This window comes from Anopheles gambiae, chromosome 3 (assembly GCF_943734735.2).
Source record: "Anopheles gambiae chromosome 3, idAnoGambNW_F1_1, whole genome shotgun sequence".
NCBI classification, from domain to species: domain Eukaryota; kingdom Metazoa; phylum Arthropoda; class Insecta; order Diptera; family Culicidae; genus Anopheles; species Anopheles gambiae.
The window spans coordinates 93200661-93214954 of NC_064602.1; the positions used below are offsets into that span (position 1 = coordinate 93200661).

The 14294-nt window shown below is 41.2% G+C and overlaps 1 long non-coding RNA gene across 1 annotated transcript; it reads right to left on the minus strand.

The window, feature by feature from the left end:
* Positions 1–10651: 10651 nt before the first annotated feature.
* Positions 10652–12959, minus strand: LOC133393270 (uncharacterized). The gene is made up of 2 exons (XR_009766061.1): positions 10975–12959; positions 10652–10901 (listed from the first exon to the last, which is right to left on the minus strand). It is a non-coding gene; the product is annotated as an uncharacterized LOC133393270 (long non-coding RNA).
* Positions 12960–14294: the final 1335 nt, after the last annotated feature.

Below are 14294 nucleotides of genomic sequence, written 5' to 3' on the forward strand. Positions count from 1 at the left end.
GAAGGTGCAGAACAATCGCTACCTGTTCGCGGTCTGCCTTACCCTAGTGTTGGAGGCATCTATTTTTTCCGGCACGAATCTGATGCTTCAGCCGGAGTTTATGCTCCTTTACCAGGGCCACGCTGTGGGTGGATTCCTCATCCAACTACTGTACGGTTGGGCGACCTGCCTCTGGGGATCGTTGTACGTGCTGATCTTTGCCTTCATCTACGTGCTGCTGAACGTGTTTCGCGGGGAGATGTCATTGCTGGTGGAGTCGTTTGAGCGTATTGACGAATGTTTTCATAAGTATCGCCCAGAGCTGAACACTGCGTCCGCCGGGGAGCGGGAGGAAGAGTTTTGGCGCGAGCTGCAGGCACTTATCAAGCTGAACGTTCAGCGCCACGTGGAGCTGCTGGAGTGAGTTGCATGGAGTGTGTCGCTGTAAGAGTTGCTGCTTCATAATTGCACCTTCTTTTCAGGAATTTGGTTGATTTTGGTTCGATTCTCAAACCCTTCTCATTCATCCAGTACTACGGTTCGTTTACGCTGATCGGGTACTACTGCTTCATCCTAATGTACAAAGGCGTCACACCGCTTACCGTGGTGTACATTGCGTTCATCGTTTTTCTTGTGGCGGAATCGTTTCTGTTCTGTCGTATCTTGTCTCAAATTAACGATCTTGTAAGTGAAACTTTTCCCTAACAGTTTTAAAAAAATCCCCACTCTACGCAACACTCATCGATCTGCTCACTTTGCTTGCAGCACGCGCGTATTGGTACAGTCATGTGCGAGCTGGAATGGTACGACAAGCTGCGTTTTTCGACCCGGTTCGCTTCAGCCTACCGGCAGATGCGGGCAAGCTTTCTGATCATCATCATCCGATCGCAGAAGCCGCTATCGTTCAGCATCAGTGCCGCTGGGACGATCTCGATGGCGCGCTTCGCCGACCTGCTAAACAGTAGCTACTCGTTGATGACCGTAATGTTTCAGCTGAAAGAAAGAATTATTGCCAAGCTGACTTCGGACGGAAACAATTAAAGATTAGATGTATTTGGTTTTGTATCACAGTGTGAGCACTTCTGCAGTATTTATTGCACCTTCTGGTAGTTGGTAGGTGGTAGGTAGGTGGTAAAGGCAACATTGTCAACCACCAAACACAATGTTTTCACCCGCGTGATAGACACTTTTTACAATATCTGTGTATTCAAAGTTCAAGTGAGTGATAAATGTTCAAATAAAATGCTATCTAAACGATCCGAAACTGTTTAACAAAATTATGAATCTTCTCAACTAGCTGATAATAGGATGGAATTTGTCATGATAATTCGTATCTTAAACCCATTTTCATTCAATACACTGCTTGCTTATTTGCAATCGAAAATCACTCCCCTGTCTCAAGGGTATTGTTTCAACTAGCAATTTCAATGCAAAAGCAAATTGAATAACATTCTCGATACGCAAAAAAGTAACCCACACTGGTGCGTCCGATGCAACGCAAGAGTAACACGCCAAAACATGCCTCCGTTGTACACGCGTGCACAGAGCACTTGTGCTGTATAAATTATTCATGATGCGCTCTCGTATTTGTAAACCCCGTTATACTTTACACAGTCCGGTGTATCCGGCCAGTCGACGGCCCGTGGTCGGGATTGTCACCCCGAACGCAGGAAAGTTCAAACGGTGAAGTTTAGTTTACACTTCACCAAAGCAGAAGGACAACACGGGAGTCTGCAAGCTATGATTTCGCTCCGTATCCATGGCAAGCGGTTGCAGACCCGGCAAGGCATGCTGTAATCTGCGACAAACAGCGTGCATGCTTCGGCTCGACAGCAGAAGCTTGGATTTTTTCTGTTTACACTTTTTTTTTTGTTTTAAAAAGACCTGTTGGGTAAAGGTGAAGCTTTGTGATTTATGGCAACGCTTTGCCGAGCACAAGAACATCAAAAAAGCTGTTGAACAGAGGAGTGAGTTTTGTCTTTCTTAGTTTTCATCGTTCACCGTACACTACAAGAGTGAGGATGGATGTACACTCCGGAACAGATGCTTTATAATATTAAAATTACGAAAAAGTTTTCTTTAATTTGAAAAGAAAAGATGTTCAAGGAAAGCTGTCAGCATCGAGTTTAATTAAATTTTACAAATCGTTCCTCATCAAAATGTGAGCTTTTCTGCTTTCGGTCGAAGCCTCAACTATGTTTCAATCCTTCATTTTTCATAGTTTAAAGCATTGCAACCCCCTCTGTTCCACAGTAATCACGGGCTGGAATTCTATTTCCGGTCTGGTGCTTCCCGAACGTAATGAGTAACCCCCCTTGTACGGTTTGCACGGTTAGGGTTTCACCTCAACGCAATCAACAAGCCACGCTTTATCTCCAACACAAACACACACACACACACACACACACACACACACATACACGGCAGGCCTGATTGGTTCCGAGCGGCAGTTCCTGTTGCTTTCCGGAGCAGAAAATTGTGTAAAGCTGTTGCTTACAACTTTCCATGGCACGAAGTGATTCGCAAAAGCGATATCGTCTTGCCTTCTGCCGCACGCGTTCAATAACAACAACAACAACAGCACTGCTGAAGTCAGTAATCTAATTCCGTCTTCCGAGACAGTCCTGCAGGTTATCGGGGCAAACTGAAACTGCTAAGGTTTCCGCTTTGCTTCGAGCGGAGTTAACGAGCTGACCGTGCTGTGCCTGCCGGCTAGCAAGCTGATGAATAGAATCTTGTATCCATGCATTCTACTCGGTCTTGGTCCTGAGGCACAAGGCCGTCTGCACGCTGCTAAAGGGGTGCGAGCTTTATAAGCGAGTTAGATTTGATTATCTTTCGCTTCATCGACGGATGGTTGGAGAGTGGATTTTTATTGAAGCATTTATGATCGTTCACCTTCTTTAGTGTATTGTTAGGTGTGTGATGTTATCACGCGTTTGAAAGGGTACATACATTTTAGTTTTGGAGGAGATCTACTCAAAAACCACCTATTTGGGCTCATAAAAATGGGTGGAATACTAACGTTCAAGCATACTCTTCCTTTGTCTGTCCTGCAATCAATAACATCATATTGTTTTAGGTTGGAACAATATACACTCAAAAATATCAATATAATGTTGACAAAATTTTCTAATCATTTTACCCTATGACTCCTTTTTTATCATTTACCTTCCTATTTAGACCCCGAAAGGTTGTCGGGTGCGAAAAGCTCATAATGAAAGGATATTTCAGGATCAAGTCCTGATGGCGGGTCATGCTTAGAATTCATCACAATAATTAATTAGAAAGTTGCAGCAGCAGCAGCAGTGAAACAAACCAAAGAGGGGAAAACAGCTTCATAAGCACCTTCGCATCTTTGGCCTCCGCAAGGGGCTGTCGATGAAAGATTACTTATTGAAAATAAATTAATCTCTGGGGTAGTCTCTACCACAACGGCAAAAAAAACAAGACAAAAACCTCTCACCAGTACGATAACTTTGTCAACAGCTTCAAGGAACGCAGCAAAAAAAAAATCACCGACACCGAAGAGTATCGGGTTTCGTCGCTTAGTATGGCAAAGGAAACTGGGAAAGAGGTTTTTTTTGTAAAAAACCGACAGAAGAAGGACGGGCCCTGGTAGGTCAAGAAAGTTGCTTAATTCCATTCCAAACAGGTAGAATCTAATTAGGGAATTTTTAATTGCACTCCCAGCGTACCATCCGCCCTGCTGCACCCCCAATGCAGCGGGCGAACAAGCGTTCAATAGCGGCATTTAAGGTTCGGGAAGCATAAATTCGGCAAACCTAATTGGAAACCGTTCGGCATGTCGGTGGGAACGAAAAGGTTGGTGTTGGTTTATGTGTTTGTATTTTTCGTTGACACTCTTTAATCAAGATTTAGACATCAGGTAACATCAATTGAACAACCGCTTGAACTGTTAAAATGTACTATGTAAACTGAATTGTACGTAACACAAGCTCCCGCATAGTTGGGACATTCCAACAAATCGCATAGAAAATTAAAATCTGTACCATACATCACAACCTTTAAGGACACTCTGTGATGTTTGTTTGAAGTGGCCCTTTCAGTTGAAGTGCTAACTTACCGGGAAATGAGTTCAAGGGATTCGCAATTAGTCCTGCCCATGGCCGAGAATAAAGTCGACGCGCCTTCTTTGACTGTTGGCAGAAACTCTCAAGTAGCTGTGACTATGAATTGTGTCGGTTTTTGGAGGGCACTCTAGTGAAGCTGTTGGTGAGCTGTTTTAGTGTGTGAGTGGTTGTCGTGGTAAATGAAGAATCAAACAACACTTCATTAGTGTTACTATTCTTATCGGGTGCCAATTAACAAAACGAACATTGAAGCGCTTGTTGAAGAGGACGGCGTTGAGTTGGTTGTTTCAAGACTCTCACCAGCAGTTCTTGTTTAAAGTAAAGAAAGTTTTAGTAAGCACCCATTCTCTAGAAGCTAGAAGTCTTCATAATCATCTTTGCCAAGTAGTTGAATGATCTATAAAAATGGTGAAATCGGCAAAGTTCTTGTTGGAATAGGAGTTGGTTGTGTAAGAATAGAGTCAATTTGCCGGAAATTAAGTCTCTCTTTCCTGTATGTAGCTTCACTCACCACAGTAGTATATCTACTGCTGTCGGCAACAAATTTCGCTCACTTTCCCCATTCATTGTCATTTGAATGCATCTCCAGTGGAGCAGTGGAGCAGTTGTATCGTCATCGTTCTCGTTCCCAAAAAAAACCCACCCCAAAAAGAATGTCACAACCGTCACGTGGCGCACACATAAGCAAACCTTCTTCAACTTTGCCGTACGGTGGCTGGATGGATGGTAATAACTTGTGGCAAAAATGCCACACCGAAGTAGTAAATCATGAGTGCCACCGTGCCATCCGCTGCTGCTGCACTTGACACGGCCGACATGGAAGGGTTGGGAAATTGTTTGTACAAAACTTTGTCAAAAGCTCACACCAAAAGCTGTGGATGCACAAAACGGCGCTACAACCACTAGACAGCGGTACCAGGGGGGGTAAATGTAACGTTTCGATGATGCATATTATCCCTGTTTGTGTTGCACTTGGCTGCACTTTAACGATGTCTCTCTGGGGTACGAGTTGAGCTGCTGCAGTACTCGGGGTAACCGCTTGTGTAAGTGATGCTTCTCTGGAGAAACTCACTGATTGCAAGATCGAGGGTTTCTAGATAACATTTACTTAATTTTCGGAATACATTATTTAAGCACAAAAGTATATACATCACATTTAAACTCAACTATAATGTAAAAAAAAGTTTTGTATATTTTTACATTCTGCACATCAAAGTGCTGAGAATGTAATCAAAAGCCAAAGAATAAACCTTTATTTACGATTGTCGATGCAGTGAAGGCAGCACGCTCTGTTATTCTTTTGATCTCGTTGCTTTTAAGAATTGCAAATCAACTGAATTGTTTAGTCGGGGAGCTTTGTTGACGGCGATTTACATCCCTGTCGGTTGGCATGCGATTATTTGATGTACTAGGCATATTGGAAATGCGTTTATTTTCCTACAACTCTCGCAATAGCACACATATTCCCTTTGTACCAGAAATCAAATCATTTCTATCATTTGAAAAAAACTTATTTGAATTGAATCATGTGATTTCATGCTCGTTGAATTCCATTCCAACGACCATTTGGTGCTCAAATCAAACGTTTGCTACAGTCAAAATAACAGACGAGATCTACATTTTCGTTTGAATTTAGCCCACCGAAAACGCTAGCGTCCCTATTTGTGGTGTTTCGCAATACCACAATTTTCCTCATTTACAACCCTACTAAAACACGTGAACCGGATACGCTGCTCCGTAGCAACGCATGCCACAAAACCAATAAGCGTTCGATCGGTGATGAAGAGCCGGCAAATACTTTCAGTGGCGCTTTTTAGAAATGATATGGAGGGTACAACAGCATCCTTACCCTTTTGCTATAGCCTCCCCGTGCATCGTTAGCTATGCTGGTAGCACGGCAGCAGCAGCAGCAGCAGCAGCAGCTGGCGTAGGTTCAAAATGCTGGCACTAATGCGATTATGAGCATTTGCACGTGGTGGAAAATGTTGCTGCAGCCTGCCAGCTGCCGGTGATGACGGGACGAAACCATGCTCGAACGGATCAAAGCGTTCGCTTGCTCGTTGAACCGTTGGCAGGGTTCCGGTTTCGCGTGAGAAACCAATCAACTGGAACAGTGGCCACCGAATGCAAGCGTACATCACGGCCCGCTTTTCACTGCAAAGTAGTGGAAGCCTCCCACGGTGCACGATTGCTTAACACAGATACTTCCAGTGAAAGGTACAGGCAATGCAGTAGTCTCAAAATCTCTTTTGTCATTACAGTACGTCCTAGAGCTTGTGATGAAAATTCGAGAATTGTCTTTTTGTCCGGTACCTGCCTACTTCCCATTTCCAAGAAGTTACCAACCAAGCAACGAATCTTATTTTCCGCAAAACTCAATAACCCAACCATCAACCACACATGAAGTCTCTCGTGAATTTGGAATGAATACATAACTTCAGCGAAACAAACAGGCCCAGTACGTTTGTTGGTTGATTGACAGGCAATAGCAAAGTAATGAATTATCCATCCAGCGGTCAATTTATACGATCGAATTTCCCCCCAGCTCATTGACTAATGCCTTTCTGCAAGAGAAAGAAAAACTTTAGCTCGGTAGCAATGAATGTTGCATGAAACTTAACCGTCAGCGCTTGTTAGGTCGCAAAAATATGACAGGTTTTGTCGTCTTATCGGTGTCCGTCGCTTGTCGCTTGGCTTGACGGTGATTTGACAGTCTTCGTAATGATGTACAGTGCTGTGGTGCTATTGTATGTCACTCAGCATTGGTTGTTGGTTTAGTTGCTCTTTAATGATTGTATTCCTTCACCAATACACCACGGATACACCATAAAGCGCGATGCAAGATAGCATAGATTGAACTGCCCAACAGACCCGCCACGCCGAGTAAAGCTGAAGAATGCGGTCCTAGCACATTGGAAATCGAATGTCATTAGTTCGCTTGCAGTTTTGATCGCTGTATACTTGATTTGCATCTCGCACCACCCACTCTGGTTGCACTTTGTATGCTAACGAGCAGTGCGTGGTAAGCGTGGTTGCCTGGCAGGAAGAAACCGACTGCATCTTGCTCGTCAGTGGACTGGAAAGGGCAATTAATTTGCTTACATCATGGTGGTTTTCCGTCAAGTGTGCTCATGTAAGCGATCGAACGAACGAGAACCGATGGTAAGAGATGGGCACGGTTGGGATGGGGTAAAATTGATTGATTAATTAATGTTTGCAGCATAAGCTGCAGTGTACGGCAAGTTGTTCCATTCAAGTATTTAAAGCATCATTTTGGAATGGTTTACACGGGAGCTAAAGTATCCCATTATCGTCTAGCGTACTGACATAACAACGTTAGCCAAGAATATCAACGTTACAACACTCGTAACACGCAACTGTGTTTCATGTTTTATTATTTAAAACATTAAAATCATCGCAAAATCCTTTTGCTTCACACTTTGCCATGCTAATTTGGGTTCGTTTCGTTCCTCCATCCGTAACAACTGTATCCAAACCCTTCTCGCTGATTGGCCTCGTGCCAGTTCATTCTCCAGCTTCGGACAATCAGAGTGCTTCGGTGCGCAGGTTTTTCCGATTTTTAAGGACACCTGTCAGACCCATGTCACCGACAGCAGCCGCCGACACCGACGGCCAACTCTGTCGCACTATTAATGAGCCAACGAACTGGTTGGTCGGCACAATGACCTTAAAACTGGGACGGACAGGCATAAAACAAGCGCGGTAATGGTATGGTGTGTCAATTTATAAACTTTTGCACAACTTCGTTACAGGCTTCCTGTTTCAGTTGAGCGTTTGCGTTTCGTTAGCTGTTTCTTTGGATTATTTAGTACATTGTAGTATTTCTGATTTATGTCTATGCCTTAGAAGGAAGAAGGCCATTCCACATATAACAATATGCACATAGCCAAAGCTTTTACTATTCATCAAAAGAAGCTCTTTTCCCATTACACTTTCTTTCGGGGTTCTTTTCACATCAACGACTCTTATGCATTTACTTTATCCACCTAGAACGAAATGGAATGTTTTAATTGATCTCATTAATTATGTTTCACATGTTTCACGATAAAAGAAGCTACCAATCGAGCCCGTATCAATGGCAAAGAAGCCTCGCTAGCCTATTCTAATTACATGCTTTTCCTGGAACTCAGAACCTCTTTCTGGGTAGTGCTAGTCTGTACGTGTGTGTGTGCGTAGGAAGGAAATTGTATCGTAAGGAAATGATAGTTTTCCACCCCACAGAGCATCAATATCGATCCCGGAGTTTCTGCTGCTGACACCACTCGGTGTATTGAGATGCACTTATCTTGAGCGTTCTTACACGGTTGAGTGACGTTAAGCAAGCGCTTAGCAGTGGGTAGGAATGACCGTCCAGATCATTTCGTTACTGTCATCTACATCCAGTGCTGCCAATAATTTCATGTATTTGTGTAATGTGTTCAACAGAGTGCAACCAGCTAGCAAAATGAAGCAGAAAATAACACAAAGCTCATTGGAGAAACCTTATAAAACCTTTAATTAAGTGTACGAAAAACAGACAAAACAGTGATGTAACTTCCAAAGCTTCCAAAGAGCTCTTGAATTGTACTGCTTCATTATGAAGTGAGTCTTCCCTTCCTTACTTCCAAGTAATGTACCATCCATGCTGTAGTTCCTCTTAATCCTTATTATTAATTCCGTGCAACGAGTTGCCGTTTAAATGATTCCTCTCTCTCGATCTCTCACTCTTCCAGCAAGCTCCACTTCTTCCAGGAATGCGGAAATTCAACCACCGAGCGACAGGAGGATGAATTTTGATCAAGATTTAACCGATCGCACACAAAGGGGCAACGGCACCGCACCCGTCAAAGGTGTGCAAGAGAGGAGGAAGAAAGTTCACAATCATCTTCATCTCCAGCCACACTGGCTGCAGGGTATTCAATTTTTGAGACTTGTGATTGAATGCGGGAAGTAGTAGATGGTGGTGGTGGTGGTAAAGGTGGTGTGTTAGGTTAAGGGGGTGAAAAGTTTAGCTTAATTGAAGTGCAAACCCCACAATGAATCTCGTCTCCGGGAATTCATGGTATCGGGTTTCGGGTTGCTCTTTCGATTTAGCAAACGAGAGGGCTAGCATTTAACCCTGTTGTTTGGGCGAACCTTGTACCATTCAGGGTGCTGGTAGTGTTGACACGGAACGAAACTTTTGTGACTGATTGACCGTGGTGCTTTTGGTTCAATGCAGAAACTTAAAGACAAACAAATTTAACTGTTTTTTTTTTCATTCTGTAATTGCTTCGCTTCATTTTAGTGAACGCGAAACCAGCTACAGCTTGGATACAAAAGCGCTAAACAATGGCACAGCATTTCCTGGCCGTACGGAAAGCTTAAGGGCCATGAATAAACTGCACGAAAATAATTCATTCAAATCTTACGAAACGTGACACCGGTTTGCAACGGTAGCTGATCCTACATTATTCAAAATAATTCAACCGCTCGATGAAATCCAGCAACGCGCGAGTCTTTCCACTTCTTTACGAGCTTACCGTGGTTTCCATCACTCATAAATGTACATCCCACTGGCTTCGCTGTGCTGCATGCGACATTTACATCCTAACCAAAGTGATAACTGTTCGGAAGAGTTGGATGGTTGGAAATGTGCGAATGGTAGGGAAAACACTCTTCACCTCCATCAAGGAGGCACGCCTGCCTACGGCAGACTTGTCGTTGACGGAGGCATTTTAATCGATGCTTCCCTGTCCCTGTGGATGAGAGCGCTAGCGCAGGCAATACTGTGTCTGGCGTGTTTTTGGTGGGGCTGTAAGAGCATTTAATCTAGCGCTTTGCATGCTGCAACGTAATCATGATCCAAGCGCGTTATGTACGCGCTTCACGTACCTTGCGAGCATTTTAGTCATGGCACCGTTTGTTTGATTCGTGCTCGTTGGCACTTTTATTCGCTCGTATTTTATCACCGACGCGAGCAAACACTTGTACCGGCCCGGTTGAAAAGTCATTGAATTAGAGTTGCCCGCTGTAGGGTGCTTTCGTTTCACATTTCGTTATTCCTGTACAATGCTTCATAGTCAACAAGGCGTAATTAATATTCGCGCGGAGAGCTTTTGCTAGGTCATTCGCGAAATACATTCCACTTCATGATACAGATAGGAGTTTTTCGGTATTAAAATTTTATACCTACATACTTGGAATTGAGTTATACATATTGCACCAATGAAAAGCGATTTTTTTTTGTTGGGATAAGATGTGTATAAGAATACTCAAACACATTTAGCCGGTGAGTGTACATGGTGTGTTTGTGAACACATACTGTAAATCACGATTTTAAAAATCACTGCCATAGCGCAACGAGACCTTTTACCTGTCACCGGATCGAACTTGAAACAGGAAGTAAGGAATTGTCCATAGTGGCACACCTATGGGAGCATACCAACACACAGACAGAGCATCCAGCATTCAGAGTAGGGATAGTAGAGGTCGAACAGGTTCGGCTCAAGTGAAACATTCGATTACATTCGAAAGATTACATCGTTTGGGTGTTTAAGAAAAAAGTTAGAGCCGAAAGTAAACGTGAAACACAATACTTCATTGTCGTTGTGAATAAAATAAGTGTATGATTTAATAGAAGGAAATGGTATTCTTCACTATGTTCCTTTACGTATTAATATCCTTATGCAATAAACATAAATTTTTCATTGTACATTGTGCTTCCCCACACCACATATAAAGTTATTTCATTGCTATATAAACAGTATTTGGTCAACATTAAAGCAACTTAATTTTAAATTCTAGATTTAAAGTTAAATCGAGCCAGATGCACGAAAGTCACTGAATCTGAAATGTAAAGTTAAGAAAAAAAGAAAAATGATAAATATTTCATACAATAATGAATGGCTAACGAGTTTACCTGATCCAATAATAAGGACTTGGAACACTTGGACTGATGTAAAGACAAGATGCGAGTTTGCTTTTGGTTGTTAACTAAAAAATTAACAGATTCATAATGACATAATGACATCATAATGACATGAAACTTTAAAAAACACTCCTGTATCCGGGACTTTAAAGGGCGAGGAAAAGGGCACTACTTCTGTCGTTATTCCTTAATTCACCTTTCTCTTGTTCCCATTCGACGCAACGGTCGATGCCCTATCCCCTCAGTGCTTCTTCAATTACATCAATTACATTTTGGTATTACTAGTTAATTAGGCCCGGTTACAGGGTTATGCAAGATAGATGACTTTAAATTTCCAACCCTCAGAATTCCGAACCCTGACCGATCCTGGGTCTGATTCCGACATATCCTGTAACATATCCCATATGGGTCATTGAACAGATCCAGATCCTATTCCGAGCCCTGATACTTCTCCCTGTTTATTTTGGTACCAAAATAGTACTTGACTCTATATCAGTCATTGAATCCGGTGGTCATCCTATGGTTTATTTAGTCCAGTGGTTATCCTACAGGTCGGTAAAAATTTTGCCGTTACATTTTGATATGTCCACCTAAAGTAGGACACCTATCTTCTAACTTTGAGGCTTCCTGGACAGTTCCTTAGATCACTTATTCCCAAAAAAACAACGAAAACGCGTTTGACTATTGAATTATAGCTGTGATTTGATTTTTTTGTTTCCTTGTTTCTCAAAACACTCGACACAAAGTCGTCGTTGTCTTTCCCGTAGCCAAAGCGATTGCCATTGTTTGGATGTTAACTCATCAAAAAGAATCCAAGCTACCGCTGTAAAGTAACGCTGATCAGGCTTTAGTAGAGTTTTATTATAGAGATATAGATGACCGATCCACGGCCCGATCGATTTCGCCTGTTACTGCGCCCTCTATCTGTCGAATTCTAATGATCAATAAAATCTACCGTTTGATTATTATAAACAATATCAGTATATAATTTAATTCAATAAATAATCTGATTCTTCTGTTTCACATGATTCTTCTGATTCATCTGATTCTTTTGATTTTAACGATTCTTCTGATTCTTCGGATTCATCTGACTCTTTCGTTTCATACAATTCTTCAAATTCATCTGATGCTTCTGGTTCATATAATTGATCTGTTTCATAGCTTATTTTTTGATTCTCATATTTATGTTGAAGTTTGTAACCCTCCAAACCCTTTTCAAACAATTTTAAACTTGTTGTGTTTTCCATTGTTTCTTTTGCCTTTCCTAATTGTTCTACAGCTTCTTCACAATTTTTCTCATCGCCAATCTCCTTATCATAAAATTCTATAACTTGTAGCCTATATGTTTCAAAAATAGCTAGATTTTCAGCTGTTGGCCCAGCAGAAAAATTTACTGAAAACAATAACTTTATCCAACCATATTGGCGCAAATCGAAATTTCCACCGCTCTTGCCCCATTGATTAAACATTTTGTCAACCCTTTGAGTGTGTCCTGCGTGTGTGCTTAGTATTCTGTAGAGCTCGAAATTTAATTCTTTTAATTTCTGCCAAATTATAATAATTCGTATCACGTGAGCTCTATGTAAATCCGGATTATATGGAGTGCCTTTTATATGAGCATCTTTGAATGTACTAGCTCCGTCTTTAATTAATTCGTCAAATAGTATACCCGTTTTTTCAACAATTATCCTAATTTCTCCGGCAATTCGTGGAGTATGAATCACTGATCGTGAAACAAAATGAGTTTTTCCTGTGTGTTGTGCGATTTCTTCAGAATCTTCATCTTGGACATTTTTTGTAATTTTTTTATGCTTTTGAATTATGGGTTTGGTGTTCTTATCTTCCGCTTCTTCGGTTGTCTCAACCAGGTTCCTGCAGGTGGTTTTAGGATTGAGGTTATTTATTGGTTTTTTTGGATCATCACCATCACCGCCGGTGCTTCCTGTCGAATCAGTTTCTTCTGATCGTGTAGTAGTAGTAGTAGTAGTAGTTTTTATTGATTTGAAATTTGTGTACAGTGTACAATGGGTACTCTTGTAGATTTGTAATGGGTTCGAATTCGTTTTCTTTCCTCATTGTTTGAACAGTTTAGCTAGCCCTGCCAAGTTGAATTTTTAAACTTTTTGTTTTTGTGTTTAGGATTGTCGTTGTTGGAAAAATTAGAAGAAAAAAACCCCCGAGCAAAATTTTTGAATGAAACTAATCCTAACTAACCTATTTTAATCCTACATTAATCCTACGACCTAAGCTATATATTAATGATGAATTATTCATTAGGATTTAAGTGCTTTAATGTTTTGATAGAACTATAGTGCAAGGTTTTGTACCAAAGAGTTTTCGTTCATTTGACATTTGATGATGTATTGCCTGGATATTTTGTCGATATAATCTTTTACTTTAGATGTTTTTGTTCTTGAGTGCAAATCGCTAGTTCTGTACCAAGGTGGGACATTGAGTATTATTTTAAGTAATTTGTTTTGACAAACTTGTAGTTTTTTTATATGAGTTTTGGCACAGTTTTTCCAAACTGGAGCTGCATACGTTAGCAATGGTCTGAAGCAAGCATAATAAAGCAGTGTCTTGTTATGTGTGTTTAATTTTGATTTTCTATGCATGAATGGATACAAGGTTTTCAGGGTTTTTTCTACTTTATGAATGGAGTTTTCTATGTGGGTTTTGAATGTTATGCGTTTTTCAAAGGTTAAGCCGAGATATTTTACGGAATTTTTCCATGGAATTGCTATGTTGTTTAAGTTTATATTGTTTTGAGGGAGTTTACGCCGGTTCGTATATCTTGTGAAGAAAACAGCCTCAGATTTTGCTTCATTAATCTTTAGTTTCCATTTGATACAGAATTTACTATACTTCCTAAGTCCCATGTTTAAAGATCTGACTATTGCTTTAGGTTGTTTAGAAGATGCTGTAAGGGCGAAATCATCAGCGTAAAGGTATTGTTCGCAATTTTTCATGACTGGCATATCTGAGATGTATAAGTTGAAGAGTAGTGGTGATAATGGGCTGCCTTGGGGCACACCTGCTACTGGTGTGAATGATGTTGATTTAATGTTGCCTATATAAACGTTATTGTTCCTGTTTGTGATGAAAGAATGAATGATTTTCACTAGGTATGAAGGGTAGTTGTTAGATATTAGTTTGAACAGTAAACCCTGATGCCAAATAGTATCAAAGGCTTTTTCACCATCAAGTAATACTAGGCCGGTTGATTTCCTTGTTGATCGATTTTTTAGAAGCTGTTGCTTTAATCTATCTATTTGATGTGTAGTTGACATGGAAGGCCGAAAGCCGAATTG